General features: G+C 34.7%; 1 protein-coding gene across 1 annotated transcript in view; it reads left to right on the forward strand.

The window, feature by feature from the left end:
- C33H4orf17 (chromosome 33 C4orf17 homolog) overlaps nucleotides 1-6,124 on the forward strand; it is a 49,943-nt gene that overhangs the window by 35,440 nt on the left and 8,379 nt on the right. The gene's annotated exons all lie outside the window — the stretch shown is intronic.

Here is a 6,124-nt window from a genome sequence, read left to right on the forward strand (position 1 = left end):
AGAAGCACATGAAAACACACTAAACATCATTAATCATTAGGGAATGCAATCAAATCCATAATGAGATGTCACCTCACAGTCATCAGGATGGCCACTATCAAGAGAACAGATAATAAACGTTGTCAAGGATGTGAAGAAGTTGGACTCTTATGCATTGTTAGTGGGAATGTAAAATAGTACAGCCATTATGGAAAACACTAGAGACTACTCAAAAAATTAGAAATAGAATTACCATATGACTCAGCAATCCCACATCGGTTTATATATGGAAAAGAATTGAAAGCAGGATCTCAAAGAGGTATTTTCATACCACATTCATAGCATTATTCAAAATAGCCAAGATGTGGAAGCAGATGAATGGATAAAGAAAATATGGTACATACACACAGTGGAATATTATGCAGCCTTAAAGAGGAAATCCTGTCACATATTACAGCATAGATGAACCTGAGGACATTATGCTAAGAAAAAAGGACTTTAGTCACAAAAGGACAAAATACTGTATGATTCTACCATACGAAGTATCTAAAGTAGTCAAAATCACAAAGACGAAAGGTGGTTACCAAGGGTTGGTGGGAGGAGGCAGGTGGAACTGGTGTTTAGTGGATATAGAATTTCAGTGCTTCATGATGAATTTTCTACAGATCTGTTGCACAGCAATGTGAATATACTTTACTAAACTGTACACTTAAAAATTGTTGAGATGGTAAATTTAATGTGTTTTCCCACGATTAAAAAGTATATAAATAGGAAAATATGTAAGACTTGAAGAGCACAGTTAATAAGCTTCATAAAATGAGTGTTCCCTCATTCTCAATTATCTACAAAGAATCTGTGTAAGATGACATTTACTTTTATTATGTCTCACAGATATGCCCATAAAACATAATTAAACAGATATTAAAACACTATACCAGTTTACCCAAGTTAAAAAAGTCTTTGGGTTTTTAAATTTTCTTCTTTGGTAATTTTAATTTATAAATTAGTTATTTCATATAAACTTTCAAATGAACTGTTTATAGTATCCATGTTTCCAATATCTCCATTATTAATTTCTATATTTATGTGTCTTCACTCTCACTCTTAAATTTTTTAAATTTTGCCAGAGGTTAATCTATTTGTATTTTCAAAGAGTCAGAGGAATGGTCTCAGAACTATTTGTGTCAATTGGCCATTTAAGTTTAATAGTAAAAGACTGGTTAATGATAACAATGCATCATAAAATCTTCAGAAGGAAAGGAGAATGTTTTGTGGACCATTTTTTTTGTGTGTGCGTGTGTGGCACTTTTAAGTTATTGATTTTTAAAATCAGTACTTTTTAATGGAAACAACTTGACCAAAAATCTGTCACAGAATTTTGAGACCCACTAAAACAAAAGTTTAATGAGAAAAAAAAAAAAAAGTCGGTGTTTGCCTTGAGCCTCTTTACTACGTTTAGTTATTACTGCTATCATTATTATTTCCCTCTTTCAACTTTGAATTTATTCTGCAGTCTTTCTTTTAATTTGTTAAATGCATAGCTCAATAATGATAGTCTTTCTCTAACTGAAGCAATTTAGGCTATAAATTTTTCCTTTAAATGTTGCATTAGCTATAGTCCACAAGTTTTAATCCATGGTTTAATTAAATTTACTTTCAAATATTTTCTAATTTTCACTTTCTTCTGTGACCAAGTTATTTCGAATTTTTTTTTAAATTCCCAAACACAGTGTTTTTCAAACTTCTTTTATTTTTATTTTTATTTTTATTTTTATTTTTTTTAATTTATTTTTTATTGGTGTTCAATTTACTAACATACAGAATAACCCCCAGTGCCCGTCACCCATTCACTCCCACCCCCCCCTCCCCTTCCACCACCCCTAGTTCGTTTCCCAGAGTTAGCAGTCTTTACGTTCTGTCTCCCTTTCTGATATTTCCCACACATTTCTTCTCCCTTCCCTTATATTCCCTTTCACTATTATTTATATTCCCCAAATGAATGAGAACATATAATGTTTGTCCTTCTCCGACTGACTTACTTCACTCAGCATAATACCCTCCAGTTCCATCCACGTTGAAGCAAATGGTGGGTATTTGTCATTTCTAATAGCTGAGGAATATTCCATTGTATACATAAACCACATCCTCTTTATCCATTCATCTTTCGTTGGACACCGAGGCTCCTTCCACAGTTTGGCTATCGTGGCCATTGCTGCTATAAACATCGGGGTGCAGGTGTCCCGGCGTTTCATTGCATTTGTATCTTTGGGGTAAATCCCCAACAGTGCAATGCTGGGTCGTAGGGCAGGTATATTTTTAACTGTTTGAGGAACCTCCACACAGTTTTCCAGAGTGGCTGCACCAGTTCACATTCCCACCAACAGTGTATGAGGGTTCCCTTTTCTCCACATCCTCTCCAACATTTGTTGTTTCCTGCCTTGTTAATTTTCCCCATTCTCACTGGTGTGAGGTGGTATCTCATTGTGGTTTTGATTTGTATTTCCCTGATGGCAAGTGATGCAGAGCATTTTCTCATGTGCGTGTTGGCCATGTCTATGTCTTCCTCTGTGAGATTCCTCTTCATGTCTTTTGCCCATTTCATGATTGGATTGTTTGTTTCTTTGGTGTTGAGTTTAATAAGTTCTCTATAGATCTTGGAAACTAGCCCTTTATCTGATATGTCATTTGCAAATATCTTCTCCCATTCTGCAGGTTGTCTTTGAGTTTTGTTGACTGTATCACTTGCTGTGCAAAAGCTTCTTATCTTGATGAAGTCCCAATAGTTCATTTTTGCTTTTGTTTCTTTTGCCTTCGTGGATGTATCTTGCAAGAAGTTACTATGGCCGAGTTCAAAAAGGGTGTTGCCTGTGTTCTTCTCTAGGATTTTGATGGAATCTTGTCTCACATTTTGATCTTTCATCCATTTTGAGTTTATCTTTGTGTATGGTGAAAGAGAGTGGTCCAGTTTCATTCTTCTGCATGTGGATGTCCAATTTTCCCAGCACCATTTATTGAAGAGACTGTCTTTCTTCCAATGGATAGTCTTTCCTCCTTTATCAAATATTAGTTGCCCATAAAGTTCAGGGTCCACTTCTGGATTCTCTATTCTGTTCCATTGATCTATGTGTCTGTTTTTGTGCCAGTACCACACTGTCTTGATGACCACAGCTTTGTAGTACAACCTGAAATCTGGCATTGTGATGCCCCCAGCTATGGTTTTCTTTTTTAAAATTCCCCTGGCTATTCGGGGTCTTTTCTGATTCCACACAAATCTTAAAATAATTTGTTCTAACTCTCTGAAGAAAGTCCATGGTATTTTGATAGGGATTGCATTAAACGTGTATATTGCCCTGGGTAACATTGACATTTTCACAATATTATATCTGCCAATCCATGAGCATGGAATATTTTTCCATTCTTTTATTTTTAAACGATTTAATTGCATTATGGTCAGATAATGTGATCTGTAAAAATGACCAATCATTTAATTTTCTTGAGGGTAGTTTTGATGTTTTGTATATGGTTAATTTTATAAATGTCCCATAGACTTGAAAAGATTGAGAATTTTAAAATTGTTGGACACAAAGTTGCAGATCTATCCATTAGAACAAATGTGTTATTTGTGCTGTTCAATTTCATATATCCTATTTTTTCTTTGTGCTTGATTTATCAATTACAAAGACGTATAATAAAATTTCCCAACTATTAGGGTATCTGTTGTAGTTCTGTGGTTTTTGTAATTTTGTCCATTTTCATACATTTTGAAGTGATGTGTAAACACAGTTTAGAATTGTTTAATGAAGTCATGACCAACTTTATCTCTTACACTAGTTTTTACATCTAACGCTAAAGAAGGGTAAAGTATTCCTCCCTTCACAACTTTATTTCCTATGTTAACATATCATTAAAGAAGTTGCCTATTTATGATGTTTGAAACATTTTTTGTGGCCTAATATACAGATACTTTTATGAACATTGCATGGACACTGGAAAACTGCTTTCAGCTGATAGAACTTGGCATATATCAATTATTAATTATAGCATTTACATCTTCTATATATTTATCTTTTGTCCATTTGAACTATCATGGGTTAGGAAACATGAGTTAAAGTTTCCTTATACTAATGCATTTCTTAGTATTTCATGTAATTCCCAAAGTTTTTTCTCAATGAATTCAAATACTATGCTATTTGATATTTAGATATTTACAACTGTCAAATCTTCACTATCGATTGCATTTTTGAACGTTACAACATGACCTTCTGTTCCTTGTTTAAGTAATGTGTTGATCTTTACCCAATGTTAAAATTGTGACTTTTTTTATTTTTAGCCCAATATGCTTTCACTTTTCCTTTATTTTCAACACTGCTGAATAACATCATTTAAATAGAACATATATTTAGGTTCTGGGGTTTTTAAAATCCAATTTGGGTGATTTTAGACATTTATAGGAGAGATTTGGTTTTGTGTTTTATATTAGCATTCTGTTTTCGTTGCCTTTTAAAATATTTCATTAAATGATCTGTGATATCCATATTTTGTTTAATGACTGTTCATTTTGGTAATCTACAAAGGTCACATTTAAAAAATCTTATCTAGTCTGGATTCCTCAGAAAGCAGAGTCTGAAACAAAGGCTTATATATTTTGGGGGAGGGGGCAGACATAGTCAAAAAAGAATGAGAAACAAGGGAAACAAGAAGTGAAGAAATGTCAAGTGCTGTGAAATTAGCTGCTGATTGGTTTCAAATAGATTGATTGCTCAGCCCTAAGCGAGAGGATAAATGGGCTAACATTCCTATTTCACAAGTGAGACATGAAGACTGACAGAGGTTCATTAAGTTCCCCAAAGTCCTAACAGCAGGTGGCAGTGCCAATATTAGCCTTCCTACTAACTTTATTGTCTCTTCATTCTGACACTGCTTTTCTCCTTCACATTTTTGAGATTCCTACTCTATGTGTCTGGCTAGGAGCTAGAAAAACACATTAAACATCTCTATGCCAATTGAGATCAAAGTTTAATGAGCACCATAGGCCACTACTGTCATTAATTCTGATCTCTGCCAGTCTCTTTTCTCTTTTTTTCTTTTTACTACTGTAGTCTGTACATGTTCTCAGTACTCTATGGACAATTCTTACCTTTTACCTATATTGTCTGTGAGCCTCTCTATCTATAAAGTGAAATGACCTATCACTTTACTTTGTAATGACAATAATTGATGGCTTTCATAATTGTTCATTCACCTTGACATCCTTCAGAATAGCTTCCCTTTTTTCTTTTTTGCTTTTCCAATCTCAATTATTTTCAAATGCTCCAAGATGACAAAACATTGATTTCTGGAGAATCAATCCAAAGAATGCTCCTTCCTTTATGAATGAGCTTGATTTGTTAGGATATAGGTTTTTGAAGAAATGAACTGAGAAAATTTTATTTCAGGAGGCATATCGCCTTTTGATGCATTTATTTAAATACGAGCGGAATTCCCTACCTTTGTTATGTTCCAATACAGTGTTTTTTTTTTTTTTTTTTTAAGATTTTATTTATTTGTTCATGAGAGACACAGAGAGAAAAAGAGGCAGAGACACAGGCAGAGGGAGAAGCAGGCTCCATGCAGGGCGCCCGACACGGAACTCGATCCCGGAACCCCAGGACCACACCCTGGGCTGAAGGCAACACTAACCGCTGAGCCACCCAGGCTGCCCAATACAGTAGTTTTTAAAATAAGGCATCTCACTCAGTAAGCCAAAATAATGATGAGAGGAAATAATACATTAAAATATTACAAAAGATTACTATTATTATTATTTTTAAGGATTTTATTCATGAGAGACAGAGAGAGAGAGAGGGAGAAGCAGAGACACAGGCAGAGGGAGAAGCAGGCTCCATGCAGGGAGCCCGACGTGGGACTTGATCCTGGGTCTCCAGGATTACTATTATTTAAAAAATATTTTTAAATACCTCAGCAATACTTACAATTGTGATTTTGCCCTTTCTGAGAGGGTTGTGAGGTTGTGACTCCTTCTTGTCAGCAACAGCCTAAGATACAGACTTGTAATGGATGGAATTGTGCCTACTCAAAAGATATGTTCAAGTCCTAATCTCATACCTTTAGATGTGACCTTATTTAGAAATAGGATCTTTGCAAA

The sequence above is a fragment of the Canis aureus genome, chromosome 33 (genome assembly GCF_053574225.1).
Source record: "Canis aureus isolate CA01 chromosome 33, VMU_Caureus_v.1.0, whole genome shotgun sequence".
NCBI classification, from domain to species: domain Eukaryota; kingdom Metazoa; phylum Chordata; class Mammalia; order Carnivora; family Canidae; genus Canis; species Canis aureus.